This window comes from Lathamus discolor, chromosome 4, assembly GCF_037157495.1.
Source record: "Lathamus discolor isolate bLatDis1 chromosome 4, bLatDis1.hap1, whole genome shotgun sequence".
Classification (NCBI taxonomy): Eukaryota; Metazoa; Chordata; class Aves; order Psittaciformes; family Psittacidae; genus Lathamus; species Lathamus discolor.
In genome coordinates, this window is record NC_088887.1 from 34,657,462 (window position 1) to 34,669,328 (window position 11,867).

Genomic DNA, 11,867 nt, shown 5'->3' on the forward strand with positions numbered 1-11,867 from the left:
GATTGGAAGTGACCCTGAAGATCACCTAATTCCAACCCGCTTGCCATGACAGGAACATCTTCCACTAGACCAGGTTGCTCATAGCTACATACGACCTGGCCATGAACGCTGCCAGGGATGGGGCATGCACAGCTTCCTTGGACAACCTGTTCCAGTGCCTCACCACCCTCACAGTAATGTGGGGAAAAGTTAAATAGCTTTGGATTTTAAAATAATCAATAGAACATGAAGTTAAACATTTAATTTTATTTGGAGGCAAGGCCATAGGGTGTAGGATCCCTAATACAGATGTCCTACTTCCTTACCTTCTCTGTCATGTGCTCTAGACCGCAGGTAAATCCCAGTGGTGGAAGTCAATGCTGTCAAAGCCAGATGACACTGCTAACCACAAGCAATAGGCAGGAAATGATTGTTGTGCTCTCATGCTCCAGAAAGGTGCTGTCATCTTTACCATGCCTTGTGAACTACTTTTGTGTGGTTAGTGCAGAATGCAGGACCACTACTAGGAAATCAGGTTAAAACCTGCAAAGCAATTAATCTTTTTCTAACCCTAGTAGGCAAATCATGGGAAGTGGGAAAACATGAGCTTTAGTATCAGTATTACTCAAGGCTTGGGTTTGCGTATTCAAAAGCAAAGTAGCACAGCAGGTGGCAGCAGTGTCTTTCCAGAAGCACTGCGTGTTTGGGGAAGTACCCGACCTCTCTGCGATTACCTGTCCTGGAGAGACCCTGGAAGCCACAGATACGCGTGTGGGTCACCCTGCCTTTTGCTTGCGGCTGGGAGGCAAGCCAGCAGCTTTGCTTCTAACATGCCGGACCTTCCTGTCCTGCACTTTGCCAGTGGCAGGCTTCTGTTTCAAATATCCCCAAACCAGCACCAGCCTGCTGGTCGGTAGACTTTTTAGATAGAAGCAAATAGGAAAAGTAGCTATCATTCCGACTATTCCCTCCAGTGTGAATATGACAACCAGTCCCATAAATAATGAAGTACATGGACAGATACCATTTCTTTATCTCTCCATTCAAGAGAATGAGCAGCATCTCAGGGTCTTGACAGGTCTCTTCAAAATCCCTGGATCTCTAGCAGTTCAGTTTGATGGCAGCAGTAGGAAATACTAATCAAATAGCAGGCAATGTTTTCAGTTTCTCAGTGGTAACTGTTTCTTTTAGGTTCTTTTGTGATGCTGTCTACCTCAAAGTGGGAAGTTTCCACTATATTCAAAAGAAAAATACAAGAAAGGAAAAGTTCTTCAATGAAAGATTCCCTTTTGCATGCAGGCTGTGCTTAAAGCAAAGCTCCCACTGACTGCAATCCACTCAGAAGAGCAAAGAGGAGCTGATGCTTTTACTTATGCATAACGCCTGGTGGAAAATAATATGAGTGTCATATTTCTGATCTCTTCTTAGCTGCAAGTGAAATGCTGAACAATGACTAGAATTCAGGGGATTAAGATGGGTGTTTTTAATAATGTTTGAGTGACAGCAATTCCTCATTTCCTGGGACTTGAAGTTTTGATTTCTCTTCTCCAATATGGATTTTTTTGTTTGTTTGCGGGGGGGGGGGGGGTTTGTTGGTTTTGGGTTGGGTTTTTGGGGGGGGGGGGGGGGGGGTTGTGTGGGGTTTTGTTTTTTGTTTTGTTTTTTTTTTTTTTTTTTTCCAGGGGAGATTGTCAGCAGCATAGAAAACATAAATTCTCCCCCTTCAAATACAAACTTTACACTATCAGCTGTAACATCACTTTTTTCGTTCCTCTAAAGATGAGAGCATAGAGACAAATGCTTGAACCTGTTCCGGACTTCACCGCAGGTCTAATTAGAAAAAAAAAAAAAAAAGAAAAGGAAAAAATTTAAAAAAAATGTAGTAGTTATGTTTCAGTCAAAAGCAATGTGCATTCCAGCCTTGTACTTCCCACATACTTTGTATAGCTGCTTTCTACGTCCTAGGTATTCCTTATGAGAGTTCTTGGGAATGAGACTGAACTTCTACCTTCTCCCCCAGGGCCAGGAGGTCCGTGACAACCAGGACTTGGAAAAGAGGATTGAGGTCTTGAAGTAAGGCTTTCCAAGGGGTTATTGATGCTATGAGATCACACCTAAGGAGAAATTCCAGTTTTGTCCCACTGTGCTAACTGAAAATATATTATTGCCTGCAAGGACTGGAAGTAGAAGAATTAGACCTTGACTATCTCTGCATTTTGCAGCCAGAACAGAAAACACCAGTTTGATTTTTCTTCAGATAGCTTACAGAACTGGAGCCCAGTAGCAGAGCTCTGCTGTCTGTGAGACTTGTATCCATCACAGTGATCCACCTCTCTGGATGTTTAGTTAATTGCTGAAATCTCTACTTGCCACACTTCGGCTCACCAGCTAAGCAGACGTTCCTTGCAGCAGATAAACAGGAGCTCAACAGTCCCAAATCAGCAGTCAAAAGACTGCCGATTGTTGAAAATCACCATTGTAAAAAGAATGGAAGAGAAAGACCACTCTCCTCCTCCATCCTCACCTCCTCTGCATTCATGAGGGAGATTTCTGTGCAATGTAAGGTATTCCTGCCTGCTGGAGGTACAAGGTGGCTTGACTGGATTTGTTCCTTCCACAAGAAACCTTCAGGCCTAAGGGTAAGTCCCTTCTGCAGTAAATTCTTGCCTGTTCTGCTGGAGCCTCAGTAATTCCCTTGAGAAGGAAATCAAGAAACACAGTAATTTTTAAGTAAAAGGAAAGGGATATATAAGAAAAGGGAATCTACAATTCACAAATTAATTTCCACCTAGAAACTTTCCAAGCCATTGGGTGGAGATATAGAAGCAGAGTTAACAAAGATAAACCTCTGGTACACATTTAGTTTCAGCTCTATACTAGGCAATTTTGGTAGGTCACAGAAACTAGCCATAGCAATATGCAGCTCTGCAGTCCAATGTAGGCAGTACTGAACCTCATTGCCAGCAGCTGAGCTGGAGCACCAAGTTGGTTTCAAGTTGATCCCTGAACTTTCTCATCTGTTAGCTCTTTCTGGAGCTGCAGCACAGCAATAGCACTTACCACAGCACCATGCAATTAGCTGTGCAATTTACTGAAGAGCTTGAGCCTTAATCAGTCCTGCAGAAGCACGGCTCTTCAGGGAGAAAAAAAAAAAAAAGAAAAAAAGCAAGCTTTTCCCTCATTTATTTTGCCAGTTTTTCCCAGGCATTGCCCAGCAGCAAATAATCTCTTCTAACTTGGACTGTTCATGGATCATAATTTTAGTCCTTTCTTCTTGTTTTCTTTTTGTGCCTATAATTATGCTGTCATTTCAAAAAAAAGGAAAAATTGGAAAAATATTACCCCTAATATTACTCCATCTGAAAAAGCATTTAAGTGTAGAGAAGCACTCTACGTGCAGCTGGGACAAGTATTAGCCATGATTATCATCCGCTCCAGGCAATGGTATAGTGATATAAAGGGTAACATTTATCTAGATCCTCTGAGATACGAACTGCGCCGTTTACTAAAGGCTATGGTGTTTTATCTTATGCCTTCAGCTTTCCTGATTTTTTCCTACAGCTCTTCACTTCTTTCACTGTGATTTGATTAATACCGTAATTAATTTTTTCCAGGTTACTTGCAAATAGTTGAGGTTATACGAAAAAGTGCCAACAACCCCACTGTTTGTAGCCACTACCACTGTACCCTCTGCTAAGCGTGCCTAGCCCTGTAGCAGAGGTGGCAAACACAAACATGTTGCCCAGCAAAACCATCAAAATACGTAAATAATCCCAACCTGCAGACCTGGAGCTGGACAGGACTGGCTTTAGGGGGAGCAAAGAGAGCAAGGAAATTGTATCTAATGTGTAAATGACACTGTATATATTAAATTCAGATGTAGGCTGGAGCTGCAGACCAGTGAAGAAAAAGAAAGGTGTAAATGTGTTAGCAAACATACATAAATTGCCCTAAGCAGGGGAAGGGGGAAATAAGAAAAAAAAATAAAGGAAAAAGAAAAAAAACAAAAGAAAAAAAAGAAAAAGAAAAAATTAAAGGAGAAAATAAAAACCAAACCAACAACCCAACACAAACCTCACATTCCTCCCAGTGGAGGACTCCAGATTCTGACAACTTGCTGTAATATGCCATTACCAAAAGCACCAGCATGCAACCACTGACCTTAGGACCCAGAGAAACAGTGGAGGAATGAGCTGTGTTGCAGTTTTAATTCTATTATTGTTATTATTGTGACTTTTTCTGTAATAAGCATCCTACCTGCATTATTGTTCCATTTCTCAGTAATAATTGGCTCATGTAATAATGGTTCTTGAGTTAGTCTGTTAAGATGTCCATTATACTAACACTGATGGCTTTATATATACACACACACATATGGTGTGCTTCTTTTTTGCCCATAAACAAGACCTCGAATGCAAGAGTTTTCCAGCTCCTGCTTTGTAGTGCACTTTCTCCCTGGTGACCAAGCAAGAGTAGAAATCTGTGCCTCTTCTACCACCAGCTAAAAGTCACAAGAGACAAGTTATCAGACCCTTTTATTGTGTCTCCCTTTCCACTTCCCAACTGAGGTATTCCCCTTGCTGCTTTTTGAGTGAGCCAAGCCCCTAACCTATGACAAAGTCTGACTTACTCTTCAGGTAAGCTGTCACAGCAGAACATGAGGATGTACAAACAGGTATTTGCCTTCCTTCAAAGCTGGAGCCATACAAGGTGATTTTTTTATTTCTTTTTTTTTACTGGCTCAGAAGCACTGTATTTTATAAAGGGTGTCTCTGCCTGTATAATGTTACTACTCTCAGGATTAGAGATGTATATGCATGCCCCAAAAATGCATCTTCTCCATGTTCAAATGGGGATTTAGAGATATGAGTTGGCAAGTGCCATTGAGAGGCTGTTTGGGAATCCTTTCACTTCTCACCTTCCTCACAACCCTTTGTTTTCCTGGAGAAAATAATGACAATGTGGCCTTGAGAGTAATTGTGGCAGCCCATATGCAAGCCTTTTCAGCTTCCTGTCTGTAACAGCATAGACTCTTCCTCATTCCTCCCACAAATACGTAATATGGTAGGATGACTTTATCCAAGTTCTTTTGTTCTGCAAGGATAGTCAGTAATGCCATGGATTTTCTAGCATTTTCCAATATGTGAATCATTTAGGAATAGCAAATGGGCTTAACAGGGTCTTGCATGCAACTAAACTTCAGTGATCTACCCTGTATGTACATGGCTTTAAGGTTTTTCCAAGCATGAATGTGGAAGCAATGCTAAAGAAAATGAACTCCATTGAACAGGAGGCATAGAAGTGGTAGGAGGGAAGAGAGAGCAGACCGTTCCCGAAATGGGTAGGCCTGGTGCCTTGGCCCATGTTTGCTCAGAGCTCAGCTTTGGTGTAAATTGTCATTCTGTGTCAGGGGAGTCAGGCTGCTCACTTGCTCTGTCATGTACCTGCACAAGAGCTCAGGACTCTGTCAGTGATCAGAGGCCTCCACCTGATGATGGCAACTTCCCTGGGATACTACAAGCAAAAATGCTATCTCTGCTTCTCCTTTTTTCAACAACATGGGAGGAATAGGGAATAAGAAAAATTTAAGAGATTAAATAGAGCTAAGGAAGAAAAAGCATAGAGCAAGCCCGAAAGAGCCTCTTGGGCCTATAAAACCCAGACCTGTGTTTAGAATAAAATTCTTTCATACAATCCTAACAAAAGTCTCCTTCTTCTGAGAATAACAACCCTGTCCACAGAATTAAGTTGTTCCCCTCCACTCAGAGATGACAGCACACAGCGGTCATTCTCCATGCTAACTTCACAACCCTCATTTGATCACTCTCTGCAGTTCTCTGGGGAACAAATAGCAGCTCTACAGGAAATGCCTCCCATGCGCAGAAAATCTCTTCAAAAACCAGGACACTAACTTTTATAAATAAACCAGCTTCCCAGCCCTTTACAGCTCTCTCTGGAGAGAGAGAATTATAATATATAATATAATTATAGTATATATAACTTGTGGCTGATCTCCCAGTCCTGAGCATCTAAGATGTGATCGAACCTCCTTTCAATGGCTGTTCATGCTTGGCTAAATACACTTTCCACTAACAGCCATTAAATCTAAGTCTAGAGAAGGGAGACCGGATGCTCAGTGTATTCACAGGTGTGCTTATCCAGAAGAGCTAGAAAAAAAAAGAACAGAAAATAACCTCTCGCTCACCTTGCCACTGTAGCTGATGTATTCAAAACAAAACAAGAGCAGCCCCCTCAGACAGAAAAAAAATTAAAAGCAAATGCTTACCTCTAAAGGCCACTGATACATGATTCCTCATGAGTCTGTTTTTTATAACCAAGGACACCACCCATAATTGCCCTGCAGCTGCCTAGTGTTGAAGATCAAGGCAGCAAACATTTATCATGGCAAGTGTTTTCACCTGACACAGGATTTCCTGATCAGGCCTTTAATCCCCTTCAGTTAAAACACAGTGATTTTTACTATCATATATGTGCATGTGCAGGTACGTTATAGTTAGACCTGTCATTCAAGCTGGTAGCTCAGTCTAAGACAGGGTTGGGGGGCACAGCTACTCACATGCTGGCACAGCTGAGAATGCCATTCAGTTTTACCTGTTCCTGGGGTCACAGATACTGCCCTGGTTCCCCTCCAGCTCACTCAGGCACTGTCTGGCTCCTTCAGCACAGATCAATAGATCTGTGGGGCAAAGTACTCTCTGCCAAGGCCCCAAACTTTATGAACTACAGCTCCTCCACCCCCCCCAACCCCGCCTCCCCAGGAGCTTTGGACAACATTTCATTTGCTTTCAGGGACTGTACACCTGAGAGTGACTGAGGTGTGTTAGGTGCACTCCTGGAGCAGACCTGCTGGCTTGCCCTCATCTAGAAACCATATGGTATGGAGGCCCTGAGTCTCCTCTCTGACATGAGGCTGTAGCTGGGGTTGGTCACAAGATTTGCTTTAAAAGCAAGTGAAAAGTTAGGGAACTGAAGCGAAAAGCACCCTTGTGCAAAACAGTGCTGCCTCTGCATGCCTTGGTACTCCAGGAGACATAGGATGGAAAGCTGATATGGTGAACCCTTACTGCAGTCTCTGCAGATAGGACTTTTAGGATTGACCTTTACCCGACAGCCATGCAACTGCTGGCAACGCCAAGCGCTCTTCTGCTGAGGGGTCTCAAGCTGTCAATGATTTCAGTGCAGGGCCAAGTCTTTCCCTCTCATTCAGCGCTGTTGTGGTTTAACCCAGTCAGTAACTCAGAGCCATGCAGCCACTCCCTCGCTACTTTCTTTACCCCCGCCCACTCCCAACTCACTCTCCTGGAGGGATGGGGAGGAGAATGGAAAGAATGTAACCCCCACGGGTTGAGATAAGAACAGCCCAGTAACTCAGGTATAACACAAACCGCTGCTGCTACCGCCAATGATAATAATGATAAGGGAAATAACAAGGGGAGAGAATATAAAACTAAAAGGGAAAAGGAAAAGAAAACAATAAATACAAGTGATGCACAATACAATTGCTCACCACCCACTAACCAATACCCAGCCCTACCCAAGCAGCGATCTGGGCCTTTCTGCCGGCTTATATACTGGGCATGACATGCTGTAGTAGGGAATACCCCTTTGGCCTGTTTGAGTCAGGTGTCCTGTGTTTGCTTCCTCTCAGCTTCCCATGCCCTGCCTCACTGGCAGAGCATGAGACTGAGAAAGTCCTTGGTCAGGGTAAACTTAGCAACAATTAAAATCATTGGTGTTGTCAGTGGTGTTCCCAGGCTGAAAGTCAAAAACACAGCACTGCACCAGCTACTAAGAAGGAGATAAATGACTGCTACTGCTGAACCCAGGACAAACACCCAAATTAACTTCTGCTTTCTGATATTTAAATATATATATATATATATAATCCCCTGTTGATAAAAACAGAAGCTTAACTGCTGTGTTCAGTGGCTAGTCTCCCTATGTGCAGGGACTGCCACCACAGTGTTGGCTAAAGAGGAGTTATATGGCAAAAACAGCTGTTTAAGCTCAATACCACATTTATAATTCTGTACTAGTAGGGTATCATTAGTGTTGGCACTTCCTGTCAGACACACTCTAGTATATCATAAAGGAGATCAGCGTGATTAATGCACAGTGCAAAGAGGTGATGGCTCAGACCTGTAGAAGCAGGAGACGCTTCCAGCTGGGGCCAAAAAGGGTTCAACTGCAGGGCTTTTACTGAGGGCCACTTCTCTGAGCACATTTGATCAAAAATTAGGGCTGATCTGTTCATCTCTCAAGCATGTTGAAAGGCTCCCTGTTGCAGAAGAAAAAAGGACCGCTTGCAGGAGTCATACCTATGCTGAATGAGCAGTTCCTCCTGAGTGTTTGTTGTTGTTTACTCTTTCAGCTGGATTTTTATATCAAGTTCACAAGCTATACTGTTCTCTGAGGGTTGCAAAAACTCAGTCAGGCATGTGTAGTGATTTAATCTGCTGAAAAGTCCTGTAGACTCCAAGTTTCTTCTGCACAAATAAACAAGTGGTTTTTAAAGTGTCTGGACCTCAAATTTGCCAGGCCTTCACACTCCATCAGCCACAAAGCTAGCCTAAGTGCACCTCTGCAGTAACCAGCAACTGCTTTAGAGTGATCATTTCTTCTTTACTGACAGTTCTATCTCTGACTGCTTATATGAACAAACTGTAAGGACTTTTTATCCCTCTTCTCTAGGATAGAATCCTGGGGTCCTGTTTCATGTCATCTCAGAGAAATTGTACAGGAGCACAGAAAATTCAGGTCCAGGTGTACTTCCCTGTCACAAAACCCGTGTCCACACACACAGTGTATGTTGCTCCTCCCCTCCCTTGGCTAACAGCCCCATGGACATAAAAGGGAAGTTTTATTTTGCTGTTGTTCTCATAAAGACAAAACCCAAGGGTTTTCTGTGATATAATTTCCCACATTTTTTCTTGCAGGCACCTTGGTAGGGATGCAACACATCCCTTAGCTGCCGGAGTTGGCTCTAGTTCCATTAGGGATGTAGTAAAACTAAGGAAAAAGTGGCTTCCTCACATTGCCCAGCAGAGCATAAGTGACTCCTTGTTTATGTGTAGTCATTTATATAGTTTTATATGTAGACATTTTCTGACTCTGCTGAAACTAATATGTAATATCCCAGGGATTTTTCACAGAGGAATATGCATTTAGAGTTTATAAATTAAGGTATTGTTTCACATATATACAATTTACCCACAAAACTTCAGTGAACTATATATGCATCAATCAGGGATCACATTGTTTTTTACAAAAAAAAAAAAAAAAAAAAAAAAGCTGTTTCTGCAGTGTTTAACATTTGCAAACCATACCTGATGCAATTCAGACATGAAACTGGTCCTGCAGATTTCCTTAAGCAGTCAAACCCATATTTATTCTCAAGATGTGGTGGAAGCATTCTCCTTTCCCAAATCACTGCTTGGGGCCTGCACCTTCATTTGTTTTGCTGGAGTGAAGCTCAAACAGCTTGAGCTACAGAGAGAGTTCATCGCGAAGAGAGAGCATTAGTTTAGTTCATAACCTGTTTTGCTGGTATGCCACAGAAGGGGAAATTCAAACTGTAACTGTTCAGCAATGGTCATTTGTGACCAAGGTAAGAGCTGGCATGGAGGGCAAGAAAGGGTCACCCTGGCTGGAAGCAGGAGTACTAGAGACAGGACTGCTCCCTATAAGGGAGTGAAGTTTCACTAGGTGATGAGATAAGAAATGCCACAGCACTGTCTTATAACAGGGGTGCAATGGGAGTGCCCAGGGGCCACCTTTGGACAGCAGAGATGGTGCTGGAGGGATGGACCATGGGGTACTCACATGGCGGGTATAGGTGCAAGTGTAAGGAATAGGCCTGTGACACATATTTGTGTAGTCCTTGCACAACCGCTCCTTCCACTTCTAGTGGGAGAGCTCTGCTCAATGCATTGTTCATTAAATATTTTTGCACAAATATGTAATATATAATAAATATTTAAGCACAAATGTATGTTTAATTAGCTGCAAGAAGTACAATAAAAATTCCTCAGCGCTATTCTGCCAGATCCTCTGCTACCATTTTTTTTCCCACTGAAAGTGCTAATTTACATGAAATTAGGATCTCATTTTAGTAATTTTTAATGTAACAAGATTAAAGGAACAGAAGCAGAGTGAGCATGTGAAAAGCTGGTTGCACCTGAGCAGTCCATGCGCAATCATATAGACTACATACAGTACTTTAGGCTTCAGATTTCCCTCACCCCAAACCGTAACACTAAAGTGCTAAACAGCTGTGAGGAACTGACTTTATTTGCCCTACCTGAAACAGATACTGCTCTTCTATTCCTTTCTCAGTGGCAGAAGCTAGGAAAGCAGCAAAAAAAAGCTTAGGGAAAAATATCACCACTTGTAAACATCCACCTGTCAGGATCTGTTATCTCTTGGCCATCATCAGAATGACCATTAAAAGATTTCAATATCCCTTGAACAAGCAGGTTCAATACTTGTTGTGGTTTAAGCCCAGCTGGTAACTCAGCATCGCGCAGCCGCTTGCTCACTCCTCCCCTTCTTTTGCCCCCTGCTTCCCTCAGGATGCGGATGAGAATCGAAAGAATGTATCTAGACAACACCCTAGATAACACAGTTTCACTTCTTAGGCACACTGCCTTGTGGCTGTCATCTTTGGAGGAATTTACATAACTTCAAATGTGTTTCCACAAGCTTGATATTAGTTCCAAAGACTTTGAATGTACATCATCCGCTCTTTGCTCAAGCCGCTCTGTGGGGACTGACGAAGTTTTCTACTCTAGGCTCACACTGCTCAGAACAGGGGTGCAGTAAGCACCAAACCCCCGCACCCTTCTCCTTTGACAGCACAAATCTGTGCTGTGCAAATGTTGCTCTTGCCCTGGATGTGCAGCCAACACAGCTGTGACTACCAAAACTACGCTTTTGCAGGAGGAGAACTACAGTTGTGCAATTTTACAGGAGCTACCGGGCAGGTTTGCGGGATGAAAGTGCTGACTTTCCTACTAGATGTGTCTTACACTGGAACAACGCCCTAGTCAACTTCTCTTTTCCATATAAAAATGTCATTACTACCTGCTTCACCCTGCTTCTGTGTGGCTGGAGCTCAAGAGATGGTGTAAGAGACTTGAAATGAGCGCCCTTCCCTTGCCAATTTATAGCTAACTTCCCAAGTTGAGCAATTTTTTGGCGGTTTAGGGGTTTGGTTTTCCTTTTTGTTTTACACCAGTTTCAATATTTTTCTTATTTCTTTCTTCTTTCCCCTTATTTCTTGGCAGCTTCTATTTGGGGGTTATTTATTTTGGCAGGATGTTTGTTGTATGGTTTGGAGTTTTTTTGGGGTGGTGCTCTTTTTCAACATAGTTGTTTATAGGGTTTGTTTCTTTACTTCTGGCTTTTGGGTTTGTTCTGGTGTGTCTGTAGGACTTTTATTTATTAATTTAGGTGGGGGTTGTTTTCAAAGCGGTAGTTCTGTGATCAAAGAAAACCATGTAACCAAAACAATCACATAACAAAGGAACTGCTGAAAGCTAATAAGCTGATCAGTAGTGTGACTTAGAAGCCCATTTCCACTCAGATAAGTCTCCTTTATGCTTGAGTGCAAGAAGACAGATGATGGAGAAGGCCAGAAGAGGGATGGTGGAGGAAGCCAGGAGAGCTTATGGGAAGTGTTTGGTCCACTAAATTGAAACACAGGTAGGGAATGGGGAATGGGAAAGGCAATAAAAGGGAATACCACTAGAAACATTATTACCAGTAAATTATTTCCTGTAGCAATAGCAAATGAGTCTCCTGCAGTGGCCCACGCTGGGCCATGTTGGTGCCTGTGCAGCACTGGATCTTTGTCACTCCCTGCCATG

At 42.8% G+C, this 11,867-nt stretch overlaps 1 long non-coding RNA gene across 3 annotated transcripts; it reads right to left on the reverse strand.

The window, feature by feature from the left end:
* Positions 1-562: 562 nt before the first annotated feature.
* On the reverse strand, positions 563-6,142 carry LOC136012603 (uncharacterized). 3 transcript variants are annotated; one of them, XR_010611850.1, is made up of 6 exons: positions 6,026-6,142; positions 4,610-5,523; positions 4,237-4,480; positions 2,504-2,673; positions 1,918-2,093; positions 563-1,809 (listed from the first exon to the last, which is right to left on the reverse strand). It is a non-coding gene; the product is annotated as an uncharacterized LOC136012603 (long non-coding RNA). The 3 variants fall into 3 exon arrangements; XR_010611849.1 differs by having other exon boundaries at positions 4,610-6,142; XR_010611851.1 differs by lacking the exon at positions 4,237-4,480 and having other exon boundaries at positions 4,610-6,142.
* Between the last annotated feature and the right edge of the window lie 5,725 nt (positions 6,143-11,867).